The sequence below is a fragment of the Limulus polyphemus genome, unplaced genomic scaffold (genome assembly GCF_000517525.1).
Source record: "Limulus polyphemus unplaced genomic scaffold, Limulus_polyphemus-2.1.2 Scaffold2156, whole genome shotgun sequence".
Lineage (NCBI taxonomy): Eukaryota > Metazoa > Arthropoda > Merostomata > Xiphosura > Limulidae > Limulus > Limulus polyphemus.
In genome coordinates, this window is record NW_013667766.1 from 25,726 (window position 1) to 37,025 (window position 11,300).

Genomic DNA, 11,300 nt, shown 5'->3' on the forward strand with positions numbered 1-11,300 from the left:
CGAGACAGAGACCAGTACGGAAGAGATACGTCCCGTAAAATTAAGAGACTTTGTTGAATTTTAACTTTGCGTTTGTAAATTCTGAACATTTAATTAAGTTATTGTTAATTATCTATTGGTTTAATGTAAGTGGCTGTTGTTCGGGACGAACAATACTAAGGAAGGGGTAGTGTTACGACAGCGAAAATCACGTGATTCTAGTAACACGTCATGAGATTCTAGAAGAATCATGTCTGTTCGTTGCAACTCTAGTCTTCTCTACGCGCCCTCTATTTTGTATATAAGGCAAATGAAGTGACGGCATAAAAGATAATTGCAGACAGGCAGAGATAGAAACGGACAATTGAGTCAAGCGCGGTAGTAAGTAAAGTGCATGAATCGTTCGTTGTGAATTATAGCGTATGTTTAAGTTAAAGTGACTGTGGAAATTAAGTATATTGCAAAGTTGAATTGAGAAAGAATAAACTGGTTTTATAAAAAAGACTTGTATCGCTGAAGTTTCTCGGAAAGAATTTCTACGAAAAATTAACAAACGAACACAGACGTAACAATATTTAAACGTTAATATTTTTCTACACGTGTAATTCAAAGAAGTGACATGATACTCACTCTTCATTTTAACCCAGCTAAATGAATCATATAGGACATGAAACCTCACTATACATGATTTAAAAAAATACAATTGTGAGTTTCCAAGTGTTATGAGGTAGATTTGAAGTTTTGAAACTAAATTAAATTGTGGCTTTCCATCATATATTATCAACGATCAAAATTTAATAGTACAATGAAATTTGACTTAGAATACCGCAAGATATACTTCTATTTTAAATCCCAGTTTAATAAGGAAATATTTTAAAACGTAAACCCACCAGAGCTCGTGCTATCGAGAAAAAAAAAGAGAAACCGTTGTCAGAAATCATTACTTGAGAAAACGTAAACTGGCGTGTGAAATTTGAGCGTTATTGTCTTCACGTAAGTCTGCGAGGTGGGTTTGATTTGGTCTTTGAAGTCGAAGAGGAAAAGAGAGGTAGAATTTATGATTATTTAATCGCAAGGCATAATTAAGGATTAATTAGATACTACTTGATTAAAGCCAATTTTTATTAATACTATATTATTAGTATATATGAAATTAAACTGATAAAAGGTTGAAAAGCCGGTTACAACACGACTACCAGTACCAATGCCAACATCAAATTCAAAATAAAAAAGTTTCTACGTCATAACGTCACACTATTAGGCGTACTGCGTCATCAGTACAATGGTATTCTGTTATATAATTTACAATTGCGTATTATAAAATAATTTGTATCTCAACTGCATAATAAATTTTATTTGGTTGCTAGGAAATTTTGGAATTTCAGGTAATGAATGAGTCGATAGACTTGCTGAGAGTGCTTGCCTTCGATTTAAACGCTTGCATTTCTCTCGGTCTGTTCGATAGACGTTTTTTTTTTTTCAATGGCTAATTCAATTTTCATATATGAAATTTAATTTACTCCTTCATCTTACCGCTTTTCTACCCCGCAATAGACATTTTTTATGTAGTATTCAGTGTCTTCTTGGCACGTCAATGCCATTGGGGAACATCTGGGTGCAAGTGATCATTGCTGTATTCGGTTCGATGTTTTGCTGCATATGGAGATCAGAAATAGTAATATTTTGGTGAAAACTTGTTTATTGCTTTTCATTGTACCTCACAAACTTACCTTGCTATCAGGCTGTAATAAATAATAGTAAAGTTTGTATTATACAGGACAAAAACTTTTACACTGGTAAATAAGTTATTGGTCAGAATTACACTGGCAAATAAGATATGGGTCAGAATTTTCAGTATTGCAAGTGAGCATTCACTCTTCTGTTTGATGTTGTTTTGTATGAACTATACAGTGTTACAAATACAATTAAACTTTAATAATGAGATAAATGTGTTACATATATAGTTAGTAGTAATATTTAATGTTCTTATCTCAGCTTGGAAAGATAGTTTTATTGTAATTTTGTTTTGATTTTACCTTTAAAATATTGTAAACTTGCAGCTACTTATTATGAACAACTAAATGTTCTTCATAACAATGAAAATATTCAACAAGTCGGCATGAGTTTTGTTTATGTAAAAATGGTCATTTACAAAAAAATATATATTCATAATAATTCATAAACCATCATGTTATTGTATTGTATTCAATCCTGGGCATGGAATTGTTGAAAAGGGTTCAAAGTAGGGCTGTTAAGATGATAACTGGGATGGAAAGGTTGTCATACAAAGACAGATTAAGATCTCTGAAATTGTTTTCTGTTGAAAAAAGGGGTGGGTTCAGGGGATATGAATGAGGTATTGAAGATTATTAAGGGAGTTGATTATATTAATTCATCATCACCTTTTCATATTTAATGGGGAAAATAGGAGGTCCAGGGGACACACAAATTTTGGTAGGGTAGGATCCATATGTGGCAGATGTAGTTAATTTAAGGGAGTTTAAAAGAAAGCTTGATAAAGTTTTAATGATAAGGGCTGGATTTGAGTGCTTTTTTTTTTCTTTTAAGTTGATGGGACAACCTCAGTGGACCTTGTGTTTTAAATGTTATGAATAGGAATAGTGTTTTTATTATCTTCTTGATGAAGAATACTTTTAACTTTTTTTAGCAACAAACATGTTTTTTTCAGTGTGATACATTTTGATTTTTAAACTGATTTATTTCAAGTTTCATCTTTTAAAATTTTGTTTCATTCACCATTATTACTCTTATTTTTTCATTGGTCACCTAAAAAAAGATACCATCTTATATATATTGTGAACCATGTTGTCTGTCCAAGTATTTGTCTGTCTCCCGTTTGAAAAGCTGTGTAAGCAGGCAAAGCTCACCTTTGAAATAACAGGAGAATAGGCATGAATAATGATGCAAAATTTTATTTTGTAAGCAGGATATTCTACACTAAATTGTTAGGAATTAATCACACTACCATTCATGTTTGAAAATGTGACGTAACTTAAAGAATGATGATGTAGATTTACTGTATGTTATTGTTGAGAGGCTATTATCGTGACTGAAATGCCCAACAGTACTTTTCATGGTGGGTGGTATAAGTAGCTCAGAGCTTTGGCTCTCAGTGAAACCAAGAGTGCAACACATTTAACCATTTTAAAGTCCATGAAATAATTTAAATTGATCAATCAACTTAAACTTTTCCTCTCACTGGGGATGGCTACTTTTGTTTGTCTCTAATGCTTTGGTTTCATACTGTCCCTTTTTACTAACTTTCTGCTTCAGTTGGACAGTCTTTTTTGGTTCCTGATAGGACTTTATATAATTTTTAAAAGTAAAAATGTTGTGTTTGTATATTTTTTTAGAATGTGGAAATAAAATCTTAATACATATAGGTTCTCATGATATTTTCACCATTTTTTCAGATTTCAATAGCTTTTATTACATATAATAAAAAAGATTGTTCTGTGGAAGTTTTAGGTTTCACTAAATATCTACATTATGACATTCCTGAATCAAAGAATAGAACCCATAGAATGGTTAGAGTGAGGAATAGAACAAGAATAGTGGAATACCAGGCTGTATCTTATAAAATGAGTTGATATACAATGATTTCACTACAGTATTTTGTAAAATGAGGAGAAAACTAATGTGTTTGTGTCCATGTTTTAGCCATGCCTGTGACCAACATTATTGCACGACAGATTTTTGACAGCCGTGGCAACCCCACTGTAGAAGTGGATGTAACAACAGACAGAGGTATAGTAAATATAGTAATCTTGCTGTAAATATAGATGTTATTACAGGTCACAGTATATAGTAGCCATGATCTACAGTAAACTTGGATGTCAAGAACAAAGATACCTCATACAGTAACCAAGTTAACCCACTCTAGAAGTGGATGTAACTTTGGTTTAAATTACAGCAACAGTGGTAACCTTGCTTTAGAAGTGAGTATCACCATAAAATTAGTCATCAAATCTAGGCTACTTCTTAGTCTATTTAATAGTTTATTCACAAAATGAGTTGTGAAAATTTTTAAATAATTAATTAAATAAAATTTCTCTATTTTTAGCATGTTATATATATATATGTGTGTGTGTGTATGAATTAAATAAAAAAGTGGATATATATAAGAAAAGGAGAGAGAGAGAGAAAGTGGAGAATTTGCATATGAGCATTACTTTGGTAATTCAGTTTAAATTTCTCCTAAATTTTTACTTTTCATAAATTATAATAGTGAAATGCTGCTATTGGTACTTATTAATAATATACATTCATTGAGGATTTTTTTTTTGCAGGTAATTGATGTTTAGTACTAAAAACTACTCAGAAGTTTCTGTTGGATTTTGTAAAAAAAAAAACTGTTTCATTCAAAAATGTGGATTTGATCTGCTTTGATACCTTTGATTTGTCAGTACAAACAAGGGTACGGAGAAGCTTGAGGGCTTAAGTTAATGGTGCTTTTTGGAACCAGTGTGGTACAGTAGGTCATTTTTTTTTTTCATATTTTCACTGCAGATACATTTCCTTCTCTCCTCATCCTTCTGCAATTTGCATAATAGTTACTAAATTATTTGAGTGTTATGCCATTTTAGCATATTTTAAATTTGGTATACGAGCAGATTAAGAAAAGTACAAATATTAATAAACATTAGAAATGAAATTCTGAACAAAACAACTGTTATATGGTTGTAAAACTAAAAGAATTGAAGCTAATTAAGGGTAGGAAATTAAATTCTATACACAGGAGTGGTGCATATAAGAGACTTGGGGAGGCTTAGCTCAAATAAACTGTTCCTCACCAACTCCAAAAGGGAGAAAGAGACAGAGAGTAAAAGCGGGTGTATGTGTGTCACTGAGAAGAGTATTCATTTACTGTTGAAAACTGATTCATCCCAACTGTGCACCCCCTCCTGACATGTAACAGAATTACTTACACAAACAAGACACGTATGCCACCCATGTCTATACAAGAAGTATTTCTGTTTTTTCCAAGCACAAATAACATCCCTTTAGATTCTTATGGATAAATGTTTAAATGAACATATAAGAAGTCTGAGCAATGTGATTATTACTTACTGCTGAAATTATCACTCTTATATATTGAAATAAATGATTTGATAGTAAACCTTTATGTGTATGAATCCATAAAAGAAAAAAATGTATATATTTTTAATTTAAAGATAATTTAATTTTTTATCAAAAAAGTCTGGTGTAAGTCATGAGTTTCTCAATGAAGTTTTGTTAATTCCTGTGCATCATATCTTCAGCAAAATATGTAAATAATTTTTGTCTTTTTTTGTTCATTCCAGATATGTTGACTTTTCATCAGCATCATCATTGAATAAATTCAATAAGCTCATCAACAAATATTTTTGTCAACATTCATGAGTCACAGTTAACACTGTTATATAGTTTGCTATTAAATACATCCAGTTCTTTTTTTTTATATTTATGTTTAATACCTATTCAGTAAACACAGAAAAAAATATGTGAAATAGCAAAGAAAAACCCTCTAGAGCAATTTCTTGATATCTTGTATATTTATTTCTTAGCATTAAGATCATATCTTCTGAGTTACAGCTATAATAAAAGTTGATCAAAGTAAATTATAAGTGTTTTGGACAGTGTACTTAATTGATACGTATCTTGTATAACAGAAGCAGTGAAGATGGGTATAGTTCGTGGTAATTTATCTTTTATTAAATAACTTGTTAAAAAATGTTATTGTTTGGATCTTTAGGGCTTTTTCGTGCTGCTGTCCCAAGTGGAGCTTCAACTGGTATATATGAAGCACTAGAATTACGAGATGGAGATAAAAGTGCATACTATGGGAAAGGTGTTAGCAAAGCTGTGGAACATGTTAACACTATTATAGCTCCTGTTGTGTTAGCCAAGGTTTGTTCAACTGCAAGCTAAAAAGGATATATTAATGTATACAGTTCATCATTCAGTTAGTAATGGTTACATTGAAACTCATGATTACTGCCAGGAAGGATGACTTGGTGATTGTAAAGTTTTTGTGTGAAATGACACAAAGTACTTTTGATTGACAGAAATATCTGGAAAAATAAATAATAAATTAATAATAAAGGAATTTGTTTAGGTTAGGTTTTGACTGAAAAAGTGTATATTAAACTTTCAAATTAAGTCTTCTCTCCCAGTTGTTGTAGCAGATTTTTAAAGGCTTGTTCTTTGGTTATAGAGCCATTCAATTTCCTGAACATTCTAAACTGGGGAACTCTAGCACAAACAAACATTTAAAAAAATGCATACTTTTAAACCTCAAATCAAAACTATATACTCAAGTGTACATATTTCTTTAATTCATAAACCTTCAGTTACACAAGCAATAACAAATGGATATAAATTAATGAAGCAATATTACATAATCATTGTTATACACACACACACACACAGTTTATTACAGCATTGATATAAACAATTATTTCTTTTGTAAAATTCTAAGGACCAAATGTTAACCCTATAATTCGTTGTAGTCATTGTGAGTTAACTAGTTTAAGTAAAAAGTCACTTGTGAAGAAATTGTTAAATATTCCATTGAACAAAAAACAAAACTTGTTCTTGAGTTTATGATAATTTTTTCATAGTATGTGGTTTAGAAACCCCAGTCAAGACTTTGTGCTATTAGGATTCACGTATTTCATTGTATTTTGTTATTTTGCTTGTGTCTGTTACAACATTCAATGTAAAGCACTGGTCAAAGAAATATGGATGAAATCACTTTTGTAAAATGCATAGGGAACTTCAGCAGTGATATGTGATATGTTTTTAGTGACCATGTAACAAACAAAAGTATGGTTGCCACAAGCAATTTAGTGCATAAATAGTTTATGCACTAGTAAACATCACAGAAGGACAAGGAATGTTGACTATAATTCCAAATTTACTTTGTTTATTTATGCAAAATCTAGCATGCTTTTAAGGAAAATGTGCAGGTCTGTTGTACACAACAAAAATTAGATGTTACAAAAGTATTTATATGTCAGAATAAGTCAGAATCCAAGGTGACACTTATATGAATAATAAACATACTTTTGACCATCGTCCATAATCTCTAGAACTTGTGAAATGCAAATTTATAGTTTTTTTAGTATCTCTGGATTTTTTGTTAACTTTCCTTTACCACATATTTTCACTAAATAAGGATGTAGAATGAAATTAACATTAGATAACTGACATCAAATACATAATACCATGTTGAATGGCACTCTTTAAAAAGTGATGAATAGAGAGTTAAGAAAAAATATTTTTAAAGGCAGTGGGAACATATCTCAAAAATTGTACATGCTGCTTCATGTGTCTTGAGTTTATTCAAGCTTACTCCGCAGAAATTACTATGATTTTCACAGTAAACATTTAATCGGTCTGGAATGCTAGTTGTAAAAACTTTGGGATAACTTAGGTTGTAGGATTCTGGGTGGTAAATTTGTTATCTCTTATTACCTGAAATGGCACTATTATCTGAAATAAGCAGAATTGTGTTCTGTGGCAAACAAAGCAACAAACATCCGATATAGTGGTTGCTACTGAAGCATTGCACAGAGTAAAGGATAGGAAAATTCTGCTGCAGTTATTTTTCTTTCATCTATTCAGAAGATACTGTTATTTATAGTGATTATGAGTAACTGTTTCTAGTAGCTGGTGACTTAAAGATATGAAGAGTATGTAGGCAGTAGTGACGAAGAAGAAAGCAGTATTATGCCTCGTCAAGAAAAAAAGTTTGAGTTTCTCAGGTGGAAAAAAGTTGTTATCAGAAATACCAATATAAGGATCAAATGTTCTAAGTGTGAATTTAGGCTACATTACTCGAGGGGAGCCACATGCTTTGAACATTATCGAGGAAAGGAGGATATGCAATTGATAATACACCTTCAAATAAGCAAAAGAAATGTCTTAATCTTAAGAAGTAGCTTCATATCATTTTTTATTTGTGAAGTTAAAACTAGTAGTCATGTTATTCTTGTTTTTTCTGTTGCATATTTGTGTGTTAAAAGCCTAATGTTAATCCCATATGGAAATATAGATACATTTCAAAAGCTTCAAATAGATGTTAAAAAATACACTGATCATTAATAGTAAAACACTTCTGAAAGTAGTTAGTCTGTATTTTCTTCTGGGTTCATGCAGTAAAAGGCTAAAGTAAATACCTGTATATTAAGTATTTATCCTTTAAATACTTGGCTGACACCTTGAATACCATGTTGGATAAAATGACTCATTAAACTATGGTATAAGGTAGGTATTATTTTGAGCATGAGAAATGAACTAGCTTGAAATGAAATTCTACAAGTCAACTTTGTTTTGTTCTGTATAATAACTGAATTATTACACATCTATATTTATTGCAGTAACGTCTACAGTATTACAAAACTAAAATTAATACTGTTACGACAGCGGAAGTCACACGACGCTGGGAGCATGCGCGCTGGAGCTTCTCGAAGGATTATGAATTCTCCTGGCAACTCTAGTTTGTTCGAGGTGCCCTCTTTTTTAGTATATAAGCCTGGCGAGAAAAATCAATGTGATTGAAGTGATATAGAGAGATATGCAGATAGATCGGAGAAATTGGTTGAAGAGATATAGATAGATAATTGAGTCAAGTGAACAGTGGGCACCGTAAGTAAAGTATGTGAATCACTGTGATATATTTATAGTTTTTTTAGTATCTCTGGATTTTTTGTTAACTTTCCTTTACCACATATTTTCACTAAATAAGGATGTAGAATGAAATTAACATTAGATAACTGACATCAAATACATAATACCATGTTGAATGGCACTCTTTAAAAAGTGATGAATAGAGAGTTAAGAAAAAATATTTTTTATAAAGTGTGTTATAAAGGTTGTTAAGTTTAAAGTGACTGTGGAAATTCTGTGTATTATAAAGTTGTATCGAAAAAGAATAAACTAGTTTAATCAAAAAGGGGACTTGTATCGCTGAAGTTCCTCGGAAAGAATTTATACCAGAAATTAACAAACAAGCAGATACGTAACGAACTGGTTTTAGAGAGTGGGATAGAGAAAAAAAAAAGAAAAAAGATGGAAATGAGAAGTAGCAAATCAAACTATGACTTAGCAGATTTGATGGCAGCAATACAAGAACAGCAAAAAGAAACAAGAAGAGAGACTACAGCAGTGGCAAGAAAACCAGCACCAGTGGCAATTGGAACAAGAAAGGAAACAAGAAGTACAAATGGTAAAGATTAGTAAATTTCAAAGTGAATTAAATACATTAAAGGACGATTTACTATCTTTTACACAGGGAGGATATATTAGCCATGGACCTAATCAGCCCCAGATAACAGGAAAACACTTCCAGATTCCACAGTTAAACCCTAATGCACACATCTTTAGTCCTGCCAGAAGTCACATTCCAGACATTAGTGTCAGCAATATGGGAGATCTAGTACGAAGGAAGCCACAGGAATTTGATGGGAAGCATATAGAGCACAATTTGAGTTCCTAGCAGAAATGAATTCATGGACAGAGGAGCAGAAAGCAGTATACCTTGCAACGAGCTTGAAGGGACAACCACTGTAAATACTTGGACAGTTGTCAGCAGATGACAGGCACAACTATGGAGCACTGGTAGCTGCTCTAGACTCAAGTATGGAACTCAAAATCAGTCGGAAGTCTACAGGGCTAGGTTTAGGATGAGAGTCTGTGCTAAAGGGGAGAGCCTGCAAGAAATGGCACAGGATTTTGAAAGTATGGCACACAAGGCCTACCCAACTGTACCAGCTGATGTCCTCAAGCTGTTGCTGAGGGATCAGATTGTAGACACAGTGGATAGTCCACAACTAAAGTTACAAGTAAAGCAAGCACACCCATCTACTATGCAGGATGCAATGGTCAGAGCTCTTGAATTCGAATCCTACATTAAGTCCAGCACCAAGGTTGGTACAGTCATCAAGATTCAAGGCCAGAAAAGGGCAGCTTTCAGAGAAGTTTGAGGGACTTTGCTGGCACTGTAACAAACCTGGGCACTAGAAAGCTCAATGCTGGAAACTTCAACACAGGGAAAGTGCCATGGCAGGAAAGGCTGCTACCCAGAAAGGTTGTCTGAACTGTGGAGAGCAAGGACATATAAGGAGCCAGAGTAAGAAGAATAAGTCAGCTTCGGGAAACCGGTAGTGGTTGGTGCTGAGGGACGCCCACCGATCCCCATTGTGAAAGTCCCAACAATTAAGTGTAAAATGGCAAGCACATGTAGTGTCTACGTGACAGGAAAGCTAGATGGCCAAAAGGGCAACTTTGTCATAGATTCTGCATCTCGGTAAACCCTTGTGAGTATCAAGGTGCTGGATCACAAAAGAGTACCAGAAGCCATACAGAAGCTCTGTGGTGTGACAGAACATTATGCAAGGTTGTGGGGACCTGTGTGGGTAACTATTGAGCTCATGGGCATAAAGAACAGACACAAAGTATACTTGGCTGACATTGAAGACCAATGCATACTAGGGTTGGACTACTTACTAATGAGGAAGTGTGTAGGTAATTTTGATAAAATGACGTTTGGGAACCACAAAGGCTAAATTCCGGTAAGTGTTGCTGCTTCTGTTGATTTGCATGTCACAGCACTTAAGTCAACTACAATACCCCTATGTCAGAGAAGATAATTTGGGTGGAATAAAAAAACATCCCCAAGGACGTCCGATACTTGTGGAAGCAGTGGAAGACCCATCTAGGCCAGTGGAAGAATGGTGCAGGACCTGCAGTACATGTTGTGTTAAAAGGGGACCCAAGCATAAGGGACATGCTCCAATGAAGTTATATCAAGTTGGTGCACAAATGGAAAGAGTAGCTATTGACATTGCTGGTCCTTTGCCCCAAACTGCTGAAAACAGGTACATTTGAGTGGTGATGGATTATTTCACCAAGTGGCCTGGAGGCATATGCAATACCAAATCAGGAAGCTGCAACTGTAGCTTCAGTTATTAGTGATTTCTTCTTCAGGATTTGTATGCCATATGAACTGCATTCAGATCAAGGCTGTAACTTTGAATCAGCTGTGTTTCATGAATGCTGCACGTTGTTTGGCATATGAAAGACCATGACAATGCCACTTCACCCACGGTCTGATGGGATGGTAGAAAAGTACAATTGGGACAGGAATACGCAAAGTTTTGTAAAGCTGCCAAGATGACTGGGATTTCTTACTCCCTCCACTGTTGATGGCCTACAGAACAGCAGAGCATGAAACTGCTGGATACACTCCAGCAAAGCTGATGTTTGGTCAGGAACTTCGGTTGCCAGTGGACCTGATAACAGGATGCCCACCTTAC

The 11,300-nt window shown here is 33.7% G+C and overlaps 1 pseudogene; it reads left to right on the top strand.

Annotated features, from left to right (window-relative positions):
• The first annotated feature begins 897 nt into the window (after positions 1-897).
• The window catches only part of LOC106466117, a 35,608-nt pseudogene continuing 25,205 nt past the window's right edge, over positions 898-11,300 (top strand).